The 13,765-nt window shown below is 41.9% G+C and overlaps 2 protein-coding genes across 36 annotated transcripts in view; one reads left to right on the forward strand and one right to left on the reverse strand.

The window, feature by feature from the left end:
• Positions 1 to 5,456, reverse strand: part of MARCHF7 (membrane associated ring-CH-type finger 7) — a 36,336-nt gene extending 30,880 nt beyond the window's left edge. For 11 of the 15 annotated variants that reach the window (XR_004985035.2, XR_004985034.2, XR_006740485.1 and 8 more), the window contains exon 1: positions 5,263 to 5,455. The gene's annotated coding sequence lies outside the window, so the exon portion shown is untranslated. Of the gene's footprint in view, positions 1 to 3,277; positions 3,388 to 5,262 lie in introns of all 15 variants that reach the window. The other 4 variants (XM_036421693.2, XM_045575520.1, XM_036421688.2 and 1 more) reach the window with 3 other exon arrangements.
• Positions 5,457 to 5,520: 64 nt separating this feature from the next.
• Positions 5,521 to 13,765, forward strand: part of BAZ2B (bromodomain adjacent to zinc finger domain 2B) — a 277,515-nt gene continuing 269,270 nt past the window's right edge. For 20 of the 21 annotated variants that reach the window (XM_045575494.1, XM_045575504.1, XM_045575498.1 and 17 more), the window contains exons 1-2: positions 5,522 to 5,672; positions 8,492 to 8,676. The gene's annotated coding sequence lies outside the window, so the exon portion shown is untranslated. Of the gene's footprint in view, positions 5,673 to 8,491; positions 8,677 to 13,765 lie in introns of all 21 variants that reach the window. The other variant, XM_045575517.1, reaches the window with a different exon arrangement.

The following is a 13,765-nucleotide window of genomic DNA, read 5'->3' on the forward strand; positions in this document are numbered from 1 at the left end:
CATTAAAATTAATACTAAACAAGGATTCGAGTTGAGGGAACATCGAACATATTAGGACAGTGATTATCAAGAAATTATAATCTAGTAGAGAACAAACAAGCTACACAAATAACCACATGTCACAAAGGAAAAAATATAGAAGTACTATACTCTTGGTTTGAGACTAAAGAAACAAAATCAAATGCAAAGCAAGAACCTTTGTTGAATCTTGATTCATAAAACAAAGTTTGAATGAAGACTGAATTTTTGTAAAGTGTCATGATGTCTGCAACTTAGCGTTACTAATAAATACTTCAAAATAACATTACATGTTTTAGAAGTACTATGTGTACGATTACATATAACATCCTATATAATAAAAGCCTAATATGCTAAGTGTCCAGTCAACCTGTTGGCCATTCAACCAATCAAAGCATAATATACTAATGATATGCTAAGGCCACTCAACCGCTCGCTATGACGTGCATTGACCACCAGAAGGCAGATGCTCTGACCAGTAGGTTAGCTTGCTGGTGGGGTCTAGGTGAGTTGGGCTGGACACACCTTGGAGCCCTCCTTCGGTCCCTCCCCACCTGGCCAACCTCCTGTGTTCCTCCCCAGTGGGGTCCCTTTTACAATCCAGGACCCCTCAGGGGATGTCAGGGACCTGGCTTTGGCCCAATCCCGCAGGCCAGGCCAAGGGACCCCACTGGTGCACGAATTCGTGTACTGGGCCTCTAGTATATAAAGTAAATGTGGCAAATTATCAACTACTGAATGTAGGTGAGGTCATCCAAATATTAATTTTACTATTCTCCCAACTCTTTTCTATTTAAATATTTTCAAGTAAAATAAATCAAAATTGGGGGAGAGTACTTCACAGGTACATTATGAACTTTGCTGGCACATAGTATGTATTCAGCAAATACCAGCTACTATCAAGAAATACCACCATTGTCAAAAAAAGATTTTCATATGAACAGCTTAGTAGACATTCTATTAGTTTTTTCATTATTTGAGCATGGATTTTAACAGTTTAAAAAATAAATAAATAAAACTTAACCTGCAACCCAGGTACATGCCCTTGACTAGGAAATGAATTGAACTTGAGACCCTTTGATGTGCAGGCTGATGCTCTAACCACTGAGCAATGCTGGCCAGGGCAAAATAAAAGATTTATTTAAAGTATACGTATCAGATTTATGTACAGGAAGATAATTACTAAAGGGTAAAGAAACTTATAGACCTTACTTACATAAAAATTTGGAAATAGCATTATTAACATGTTACTATGTCCTTGGGTGGATTTTGTTTCCTTCTTTATACTTTGTTTTCCAAAATTTATTTAATGTACTTGGTCTTACTTTGAAAAATAAGGAAAAGTTATTTGCAAATAAAAAGATGTTTTTTTTTAGAACTTATATTACAATAAACTCTATAAAGAACTCCTAAAGATAATTCTCTTTCAAAATTGCTGTACTGCTGGTTTACACTCCTTAGTAGCTACATACTACAAAAGAAGTAGGAAATATAAAACAATCAAGTACTATTCTAGTAAATACTAAGAGGAAGAAAAGGTTAAAATCACTTCACTAGCCCTTACCAGTTTGGCTCAGTGGATAGAGTGTCAGCCTGTGGACTGAAAGGTTCCAGGTTCAATTCCAGTCAACCTTGGTTGCAGGCACATCCCCAGTAGGGGGTGTGCAGGAGGCAGCTGATCTGTTTCTCTCTCATCAGTGTTTCTAATTCTCTATCCTTCTCCCTTCCTCTCTGTACAAAATCAATAAAATATATTTAAAAAAAAGAAAAAGAAAAAAAAAATTTGATTCTATTTCAGGGGGTAACTGAGAATTTGCTTTAAATATCCAAGTGAGATGCAGTTGCTGAATTACCAAAAGCACAACATACAGTACATGTCATGAAGGTCAGAGTTATAAAAGAAAACAACAATGCACTGTAATTACCAATTATTAACTACAAACATAGTTAAAAATCTATTACTTATCCCTACGTGGTATATACTTTTTTTAAAAATCAGCTTCTGGGGAAAGTTTTTTTTTCTCAGTAAGAAATTCTAGTTTCTTAATTTTCCTAGTGAACATGGAGACATGGAAGCTAAGGGAGGTCACATGAGGAAAGCATAGAATTTTGGGGGGAAGTCTTACAATTATTTAAGACACATTTTAAAGATAGATCCATCTTTAAAAAATAACTAGAAAAAATTCAATATCCCCATGAGAAAATGTGACTATGATGAAAGTCTACACCATAGTACTTTGAGATAATCTGTCCTCCTTTGAAGTGTATTTAAAATCCATTGTCTAAAGTTTCAATCTTCGTTCAGTAAGTGGAAACCATTTGGGGTTTTTTTTCTGGAAAGTGAGAAATACATTACATTCAAGTGCAATAATTATAATGGAAAGATGAGAACTTTTAAGATAAAAAAATATGCCGTCTTTTAAAGCTGTTGACAAAAGTGGGTTTTGTCGTAGACCAGCAAGTGATTTAAAAACCAGGTGTTCAACTTATCTAGTCTAACCGGTATAGTCACAGAGAACGAGAAAAACCAGCTTTGATTTGACCATGAGTTCAAACCAGAATAGAAAAGTTAAAAATTAAAGTCAATAAAAATTAAACTCCAGTCAAATAACTCTCTAATTGTAAGTTTATGCCCCTGCTTTTGGGTTCATTTTATGATTAGCAACTGTATCACAGATATATTTTCTTGTAAAATAATGATTGGTGAGAAGATTATTTCACTGTAATAGAATTCTGCATTAATGAATTCAAATAGATCTTAGGAACTCAAAATCTTACTCATTTTAACTGGTTATCATCTTAATGTGATCAGCTGTTGATTCTTTTATTTTGACTCATTACTTCTTAAGTTTAATTTGTTGGTTGAAAATGAAGTTTGAAGAAAGCCTGTGCATTTCCCAGTTTATTATTGGCACTGGCACTTAATTATCTGTAGTAAAGTATGTATCAGCAAAGATAATCTAAAAATCATTTTTATTTGGTTCAGGGATGCAATAGCTCTTTATTCCCAACAGCAGAGCACTAACTTTGTAAACAATACAGGTCTTACATGGCTTGCTCTAATTTGCATTCAATTTGTTTCAGCTAGGGGGAAAAACTGTCCATTCCTAAAACCATGATACCATGACTTTGCAGTTTCATTATCAAACTCTTAAGTCATCATTCTTCACATCTTTGTTAAAGCAATACTTCTTATAAAATTTCCCCCCAAGAATAAACACCCATCCTCTGTGCTCCCAAAGTACTATTATGTACTTACACTAAGATAATAGGAGTAGTTGTTTATATATTAGTCTGATGACTAAACTGTGAGCTGTTGGAGGGCAGACGCTGTGTGTCAAGCTCATTCTTGAAACGTGAAGCCCTCATCTAGAAACCAGTAAACAACAAATAACAAATTATCAAAAAATGTTTTACATTATTTGATAATTTTCCACTATTAACATTACTTTCTGAAAATACAATAGTAAAGTGTGGGTAACTCCTGAACACACACCAGGTGGAGAATTTTGTGAAGTGAATACAGGGCTGATTAAAACTCATTGGCTGCCTGAGTGCCACGGATGACTTTTTATAGCCAAGCTGATTATTTGTGAAAACATATGTGGCATGTCTAAATAGGGGCATCTTTGTGCTTCATCTAGGAAAAGAAGTTCTTTTGCTACTGTTGCAGAAAGATGAATCACCTGGACTTAAATAAGTAGGAATTTTAAATTTTATTCAAGGAATTTTAAATTTTTTTCAACCCAGCATGCAAGAGGTTGAAAAAAACCCCGACTAGGCTTACATCTGCGGTATAACACAAGGCAAAGAGTTGTAAAAGTTCTTATTTACACACATTCATATTAGAGAACTTATATAAATATACATTGTGTGAAGCTGTGAGCAATCTGTGGGGGTCATTATAGGCAAAAGAAGAATTTTAAGGTTATTTGGACAACAATTCCTTAACAAGTGGGCATTAGGTACAATTCATAGTTTGTATCCATTAAAAATTAACTCTGCAAGCATTAGGTCCCCCAGTATTGTTGGACTGCCTCACCTAAGATAATCCTCACATCAAGTCTAGGAATCAATGGCTGCATTTCTAAGGAAATAGGACGAGGTTAAATAATTTGCTGCAAAATCAAGACCACATCTCCTGATACACTGCTGTTCTTCCACACAATGCTGTAGAGCTGTACATAAAACACTGACCCCATTTCATGAGGGGGGGAAAAAAAAAATCTACCCTGTTTTAAGTCAACACTTCATCTTAAACCTGACCGCTTAGCTCTATACAGATTATGGATGGATATGGAGTAAGAAAAGGGGAGACTTAAAATAATAAAAATAAATAAATAAATACCTTAACAATTCTACAAAAATCGGGGGGAGGGGAAATCTTACCAAATTCCATTTCACTTGGCACGTTTCAAAGTGCCAAACGACACTAGTCGTGACGAACGACTAGAGTTTCCGTACGTATGATCTACATCCATACGTAGGGAACCAAAAAAAAAAGTATTTTAGTGGTTTTTTTTGGGGGGGGTGCGTGTTCGCACACGTTCTCAAGTCCTCCCTACGCAGTGTCATCAAAAGGAGGGAGTGTTCTACTCCCGGCGGCTTCCATATTTTTTAATTCTTACGCCACTCGGTCCGTTTTTCATACTTTCATCTCCTATTTCAATGTGAAATACACAGGATTTACCACGGCACAAAAAAAAAAAAAAAAAAAAAAAAAGAACTTCCCCCAAGTGTCACGATATTCAGGAACCGGGACGATCGCTGAGCAAACCTTCGCAGCACCCGGGGGTGGGGGTGGGGGAAAGCCCCTTCCATCCATCGGAGGCTGGGGGGGGGGGGGGGGTCAGAGCCCCAAGCCTCCCCCGCTTTCCCCCTCCAACCCCGCGTCCCTCCCTCCCTCCCCTCCGGATCCTCCGGGCCCCGGGGCTGGGGGGAGAGGAAGGAGGACACTCCTTACCCAGCCGGAAAGGCTGCTGCCAGAGGCCAAACTAGGGCTCCGGCGTCTAAAAGGCGGCCCGTCTGCTCCCGTCCGCCGGTCCTAACCTTCCCGAAGGCCACCGGCATCCCTTCGAGCCCGAACCCAGCCCGCCCGCCCCGTCCGGCTCCGGAGGCAGCGGCCGGGGCGGCCTCAGGCCTGCACTTCGATCCCTCCCCTCCCCCACCGCGGCCGGGCCTACGCCGCCTCCCCGCCGCCCGCCCGCCCGCCCGCCCGGGAGGCCCGAGCCCGCAGCCCTTCACCTCCGCTCGCTCCGGGGCTGGTACCGACCGCGGCGCGACCCGCTCGCCGCGCCCTCCCCGCCGCCTTCCTCCTCGGAGCGCGAGGCCTCGGAGGCAGAGCACTCGGCAGCGAAGCACAATGGCGCCCGCCCCTCTTCCCGGATCCGGCGCAGAACCAGCTGCCACCGTTAAGTGCCCCTCCCTTCTCCTCCCCCCTCCCTCGTCCCTCCTCCTCCTGCCTCCTCCTCCTCCTCCTTTTCCTCCTCCTCCTCCCAGTTCTCGGGCTCCGCCGGCTTCTCTTCTCGCGAGAGTGGCGGCGCTTGCGGGATCGGAGAGCGCTCGGCGGACCCGACGTGCCCCGCCGCGGGGTGGTGCTCTGGCTGCGGCGGCCGTTGGAGGGCTGCCCCGGAGGAGGCGGCGAGGCGCCACCGGTAAGCGGCTGCGGCCGGGCGTCCCGTCCCGCTGGGCCGGCGGCCGGGCCGGCGAGTGTGCGGGCGGCCGGAGGCGGGCGCTGGAGGCCTGGCCCTGCTTGGCCGCCGCCGCCGAGGAGGCGAGAGGCTCCGGTCCTGCCCGGCGCTCCCGGGCACCCGAGTCCCGGGCACAGGCTCTCAGCCCCTCCCGCACACCCGCGGGGCCCCACTGCTCCAAATACCGTCCGTCCAGCCCCCACCCCCCCCCCTTTTTTTTCTTTTTTTTCTCCTCTCTCTCTCTTTTTTTTTCTTTTTTTTTTTTTTTTTTTTTTTTTCTTTTTTTTTTGCGCTGGGTGAGTAGCGCCGCGAATGTTTAGCTACGACTTGAACCAAGCACTGCCTTTCCCGACCTCCCCCCACCGGCCCCCGCCCGGCCCGCCCTTCCCTGTCAGGTCGGAGCTGACCCAAACCTGACGTTTTTGATCATAAATGCCGTTTTTTGGTGGTGATCCTTTTGAATAGTCACACTGATATATGGTAGGGTAGCGACAGATTTCGTAGTAAAAATTGCATCCATTTAGAAAGGGGCAGGAAAACTTAGGGCAAATGATCTGATGAAATTTGTTTTTAATCGTTTGATGACATTAGTCGAAACTTTCACTCCCCCCAAAAAAACCCGAAGTGATAAACTAAGATGTCAATGAATCCTAATACATACACGAATAGGTGAGAGGGAAAGCCATAATTTATGTGGACTTGATCATGTCGTTGTGGATTTAGGTGATTCTGAGTAATGTATCAAACATAAAAAGTTCCTTGACCGGAAATATATTAAAACTTACCGATGTGCTGACAGCACTTTGATTTTTAAAGTGACCTATTTTACTAGGTGGTTTTAAGCAATTCGTTGAATTCAAGTAACTCTGATAAATGAGTTATGACGCTTCTATGTATTTCCTTGTCATTGAATCTGGAGGGAATGCACTATTACTACCATCCCCACTTTTCGCTGTCTTGGAGACTGAGAGACTGTCCGTTTTCACTATTGTAAGTTGTAAAATATTATGGATGGTAAAGATTTAAAGTTGGGTTACTATTATTTAAAGTTGGCACATAAAAGCCATTCTAGATTTTTGGAATTGTGAGTTTAAGATTAAGCAGCTAATATAGGGTAAAATGAACACAGATCGCTTTTGAGAGAATCAGTGTGCCCTTTTTAGAAAACTGATTTTTCCTCCCAGCCTGTTTGAATGTACCTGTAGCATTGTGGTTATGAATATACGCACCCTGAGTACCAGACTGCATGGGTTCAAATCCCAGCTCTGCCATTTATTAGGTCTAGTAATAATTAATGTCGTTTTCTAATATTTTTTAAATCGAATTTATTTAAACAATACAACAAAATTTAATCAACAATATAGTTGCCGTTGTTTTCTACTACTTGTGCCCAACGCTCAGGAAGCATTTTAATCCCTCTGTTGTAAAATTCTTTTGATGCGAAAAATTCGGTCAATGCATTTTTGAGGCATTCTTCATTATTAAATTTTTTTCCAAGAAGAAAGTTTTGCAAAGAACGAAACAAATGGTAATCAAAAGGGGCAATATCAGGAGAATATGCAGGTTGAGGGAGAACTTCCCATTCCAACTGGCGCAGTTTTTCAGCAGTGATTCTTGCAGTATGCGGTCGTGCGTTATCGTGGTGAAGAATTACGCCCTTCCGATTAATCAGCGTGGGTTCTTTTTCTCTTAAAGCTTGGGCTAACCTTTCCAATTGGGCACTATACACTGCACTTGTAATGGTTTGGTTAGATGGTAAAAGTTCACAATGAAGAATTCCCTTAAAATTCCACCAAACGCACAACATCACTTTTTTCTCATGCAAGTCAGGTTTTGGCGTGGGCTGCGGAGCCTCATTTTTGTCCAACCATTGAGGCTGCCTTTTCAAATTAACATACAGCACCCATTTTTCATCTCCGGTAACAATTTGCTCTAAAAACGGCAAACGGTTTTGACGAGAGAGGAGCGAACTGCAAATTGTGACTCTTTGATTACGGTTGTTGTCTGTCAACTCATGAAGAACCCGTTTTTCCAAACTTTTGGACTTTGCCAAGTGCACGCAATTGATTGGAAATTGTTTTTTGTGAACAATTTAAAGTTGTCGCAAACTCTTGTTGGGTAATTTGAGGATTTTGCACCAAAAGAGCTTGAAGAGCTTCTTGATCAAAATTGGACACAGGGCCTCTTCCACTCTTGTCATCTAACGAAAAATTTCCCTCGCGAAATTTCTCAAACCAATGCTGGCATTTTCTGGCGCTAACTGCATCTTGACCAAGAGCACTACAGATGTTTTTTGCAGCCTCACTTGCTTTTCTTCCTAATTGGAACTCGTAAAGCATGCAGTGCCAAATATGCTCTTCATCCGCCATCTTCTTAGCCCTAGTTTTGCAACAAAAACCAAACCAAACACAAACTTTTTCAAGCAAAACGTGTTAATTGCACTTCACACGTTCTGTAGATACCACGTGTTTGAAGGTTATGTCAATACAAGTCAACGCCAAGCAAGTTTTTAAACGAATGTTTAAAAACGACATTAATTATTACTAGACCCGATACTTCACTATCTTTGTTATCCTGAACAGTTTCTTAACCTTTCACTGGCCAGGACTTGATTCCTATAAAATGGGCTTAATAGCAATGTCTATACCCATAGGGTTGTCGAAAGCATTAAATCAGATAATACATCAGTTCCTGAAACAGTAAGCGTTCCACAATTGTTAGCTCTTACATTCCATGTCCAAACTATGACTAATGCTATCTTTCTGGGGCTTAATATTACATAGGTCTCTTAAACTTCTTCTCAAGTCTATTCTGCACTAAGAGGAATGACTGCACCATTTTCCTGAGCTATGGCAGTCAGACCTGGTAGCAGTAACTTCTCTGCAGAACCCCCTAACCTGGCAAGGATGATTCAGATGTTGGCAGATTATGGCTTCATCCCCACCCAGCACTGATGTTATCAGCAGAGGTGAGTGTGGTACCAATTTTCTAAGCTAACCAGACCTTCCAGACTCCAGTTTCCTATTGATACTAGTAAATAGGTAAAGAATAAAAATGTAAATTTTTATTCTTTGAGAATGGTTAATTTTTATTGTTTTTATAATGCACTTTCTTTTATATGAAATTATCATTACCAACAAATAATTGAACCTTTCCTATGTTAAAGACAACTTTATAGGAGTTGTGGGTACAAACAGGGACAATAGTGACTGTATTTTCTGAATGAAAAATCAGAACAAAATGATTTGATATGCAAAATGTTTGAAATCAGAATTGTTATGACCAAGTTAGATTCCATGGTTGCCTTTTTTACTTAAGAGTTCCTCCACATGCTGGGACCGGTTTGGCTCAGTGGATAGAGCGTCAGCCTGCGGACTGAAAGGTCCCGGGTTCAATTCCGGGCAAGGACATGTACCTTGGTTGCGGGCATATCCCAAGTAGTGGATGTGCAAGAGGCAGCTGATCGATGATTCTCTCTCATTGATGTTTCTAACTCTCTATCCCTCTCTGTGAAAAATCAATAAAATATATTTTTTTTAAAAAAAGAGTTCCTCCACATGACCTTTCTTTGCTGAACTTTTTCTCATGACACACCTTTCAGTATCCAAATCTTTTTCACCACTTGCCACACTACTCACATTAGTTCACATTTTTTAACTTGGCTTCTTCTCTAAATTAGGGTCATACTACTATTACTCATGTTTTCCCTTTCTACTTTATAAATTTGTCATTTGGTCATGGTCATAACAGCCCTTTACTTTTATATTTTAACTATTTCTTCAACTACTTAATAGTTTAGAGTTCTTTTTCATATATTAAATTCCATAGTCCCTGTTTTCCCTACTTTTTACACATTTTTATTTTTAGAGAGAAAGAAACGGAGAGAGAAAGAGAAACATTGATGTGAGAGTGGAGCATGATTACCTGCCTCCTGCACGTTCCCCACTGGAGATCTAGCCGAGACTGGGGCATGTGCCCTGACGGAGAATCCAGCCAGCAACCTTTGGAGCACAGGATGACACCTAATCAACTGAGTCTTACTGGCCAGGACTTCCTCGCTTTTTATCAACCCTCATCCTAACTTATCCTGACTTTCTAAGAAGCCTCTCTTTGGCAAGGGAAATCTTTTTTTTTTTTTTTTTAATATATTTTTATTGATTTTAGAGAGGAAGGAAGAGAGGGAGGGAGAGATAGAAACATTCATGATGAGAGAGAATCATGGATCAGCTGCCTCCTAAAGTCCCCCACTGGGGATAGAGCCCACAACCTGGGCATGTGCCCTTGACTGGAATTGAACCTTTCAGTTCCCAGGCCGACTGCTCTATCCATTGAGCCAAACAGGCTAGAGCACATGTGTCAAACACAAGGCCCACGGGCCAAATCCGCCCCGCCAGGCCTTGCAATGTGGCCCGCACCGCGCTGTCATCACTGCACTCCGCTGCGTTTCCATCACAATGACAGTTTATGACTGTTCAGTAAACCATTCGGCCCGCGATTTAGGCTGGATTTTAGATTTTGGCCCCTTCTCTGATTGAGTTCGACACCCCTAGGCTAGAGCGACAAGGGCAATCTTATAGACATTTTTTACTTTGTGCAAATGGTGTGATCTTGAAAAAGTATAGTTATATTTGCTTTTTGTAAATCAAATCATTTTGAATGTTGGTTATTTCTTAAACTTTTGAGGAACAGGAGGTAGTAATACCTAGGACAAAAGGAGAGTGCTTATAAGGATGCCAATTTTTTTCTCATATAGGAATATCATTGATCCCTTGAGAAGGGAGCTTCAACCAACTTGAGGATCTACTATTTAGTTATAGGTAACTTTAATATGTAGTATTTATTATTTAATATTATGTAAGTCCCTTGAACATCTTTTTTTTTTAATGAGTATTTATTTTTTTAAAAATATTTTATTGATTTTTTACAGGGAGGAAGGGAGAGAGATAGAGAGCTAGAAATGTCGATGAGAGAGAAACATCGACCAGCTGCCTCTTGCACACCCCCTACCGGGGATGTGCCCACAACCAAGGTACATGCCCTTGACCGAGATCGAACCCGGGACCTTTCAGTCTGCAGACCAACGCTCTGCCACTGAGCCAAACCGGTTTCGGCTGAACATCTGAACATCTTCTTAAGTATTGAACATCTGAACATCATCTTAAGTATTGTTCCTTTTTTTTTTTTTTTTTTTTAATAAGAGAATATTTATTTGGAAATCGCAGAGGTAGGAGTAATTCATGGAAGAAATGTGCTTAGGAAACATTGTAGAGGTAAAGGAAGGGCCCTTGGAGCTTTGGAGTGCGTAGCGCGGAAGCTAATGGTAATGCACTGGGTGGGCAGAAAGGAAGCAAAGAACCAAGAGGGAGGTTCTTCCCATTCCTTTAATACAGTCAAGCTAAACTCACACACGCAATTTCAGAATCATACTAATTCAGGACTATACTCAGCCTCCATGGCCACTTCAGACTATATTTTATGACAGTAAAAGCGGAAGAGCATCCAACTACTGAAATAAAGTTTTAGAGTATTTCCTTTGGCAAGTTTGATTACAGCCCCATTTTTATCTTAAATATTTTTCATGTCCACATATGTGTACAACTTTATAACAATGTATATGTTGATTGCATCATACATACTAGCTATCTTGTATAATAAAAGCCTAATGTGCTAAGTGCCTGACCATTTGACCAGTCACTACATCATGCACTGACAACCAGGGGGCACTCCAAAAGGTAGGTTAGCTTGCTGCTGGGGTCTGGCTGATCGAGACCAGGTGAGACAGGCCAGACACACATGAGCCCTGCCACAGTCCCTCACCAGCCGGCCAGCCCCAATTGGCCCCAATCGTGACTGGGCGAGACAGGCCAGAAAAGCCCTGGAGCCTTCCCGCGGTCCCTCCCCAGCCCCGATCATGTACTAGTGGGGTCCCTCAGCCCAGTCTGCACCCTCTCTAATCTGGGACCCCTTGGGGGGGTTATCCTACTGCCGGTTCTAAACTGTCAGTCAGACATCCCTCTCACAATCCGGGACTGTTGGCTCCCGACCACTTATCTGCCTGCCTGCCTGATCACCCCCTAACCACTCCCTTGCCAGCTTGATTGATACCTAACTGCTCCCCTTCCATTTCAGTTGTCCCTAACTGCCCTCCCCTGCTGGCCCAATTGCCCCCAACTGCCCTGCTGTGAAGGCCTAGTCACCCCCAATTGCCCTCCCCTACTGACTTGGTCACCTCTAACTGCTCTCCCTTGCAGACATGGTCCCTCCCAATGGCCCTCTCCTGCCAGCCTGGTCGCCCCTAAGTGACCTCCCCTGGATGCCCTTAACTACCCTCCCTTGTAGGCCTCATTGCCTCCAAGTGCCCTCCCCTGCTGTCCCAGACACCACTAACTGCCCTCCCCTGCAGGCCTAGTCCCTTCCATCTGCCCTTTCCTGGAGGGCTGGTCGCCCCCAACTACCCTCCTCTGCCAGCCCAGTTGCCCCTAACTGCACTCCCCTGCAGACCTGGTCACCCCCAACTTCCCTCCCCTGTCCAGCCTGGTCACTCCTAACTGCACTCCCCTGCCTACCTGGTTGCCCCCAACTGCCCTCTCCTGCCAGTCCAATCACCCCTAACTGCCCTCCCCTGCAGGCCCAGTCACCCCCATCTGCCCTCCCCTGCAGGCTCAGCCACTCCCAATGCCCTCCCCTGCTTGGCCTGGTCGCCCCTTACTGCCCTCCCCTAGTAGCCTGGTCACCCACAACTGCCCTTCCCTGCCAGCCATCTTGTGGTGGCCATCTTGTGTGAGGGCATAACAGTCAATTTGCATATTATTTCTTTATTATATAGGATTGACTTCAGAGAGGAAGGGAGAGGGAGAGAGAGAAACATCAATAATGAGAATCATTGATTGGTTGGCTCTTGTACACCCCCTGCTGGTGATGGAGCTTGTAGCCTGGGCATATGCCCTTGACCAGAATCGAACCTGGGACCTTTCAGTCCACAGGCCAACACTCTGTCCACTGAACCACACTGGCTAGGGCTGCATGGTCATACATTCTTAAAAGAATAGTTAATATCACACACATGTGCACACCAGATACACACACACACACACACACACACACATAAACTAGAGGCCCATTGCACAAGATTCATGCAAGGGCCTCAGCCCTTGCAGCCTGGCTTCATCTGAAAGTTGTGTGGACAGTCGTCTGGATGGTGGTTCTGTTGTTCGATCTAATTAGCATATTAACTCTTTATTATATAAGAATTATTTTTTACCATTTATTTTAAAAAACAATCAAATTTCTACATGCATATTCATCATATTTTTTTCAATCAAAATACCTATTTATATTGGTTGATTATCCTTTCTTTTCAATTTGTAATATCCCAGTTTTTCAACTCTCATTTGTCTATTAACTTATCATTTAATATCTTTTACCACAGGTACATTCATATAATAAAATTTGTCTACAATTTCTTTTATAACTTTTGAGTTTCTAACTTAGCTTAAAAAGTCTTACCTATTCCTTGATTGTAAAAATTAAATTCAAATGAATTTTTGTATGTGGAATATAATAATACGATCCAATTTGTTTGCTTTTCAGTGCATAGCCAGCTGTGACAGTGATATTTCTTAATTTGTTATTTGTAATTAGAAAAGTTACCTTTGTCATGTATTGAATTTTCAGATTTATACTGGATTTATTTCTGGATTATTTTGAAAACTAAACTATTCAGAACTATAAACTATGCAGTAAACTAAATATTATTTTAATAATATTTTGAATCTTACTCTTGTATTATTAATACTATTCTGCATTTCTGTCACCTACCTATTCAATTATAGAAATGGCAATTATTTTTTCCAGGATCACCAATAAATTTTACTCGCTTTGCATTATATACTTGATATTATACTAGCAGCCTGCCTCGGACTTAGTTTAATTTCTTTTTCCTCCCGCTATTCCTGTTTTTCTTTCTCAGAAGTTTGCTACAGCCATTGAATATACTTCAGTTATTTAAAAACACCTCATCAATACCGTGTATATCATAATAATTTAAACAAAACTAT

This window comes from Pipistrellus kuhlii, unplaced genomic scaffold, assembly GCF_014108245.1.
Source record: "Pipistrellus kuhlii isolate mPipKuh1 unplaced genomic scaffold, mPipKuh1.p scaffold_m20_p_7, whole genome shotgun sequence".
In the NCBI taxonomy this organism is placed as follows: domain Eukaryota; kingdom Metazoa; phylum Chordata; class Mammalia; order Chiroptera; family Vespertilionidae; genus Pipistrellus; species Pipistrellus kuhlii.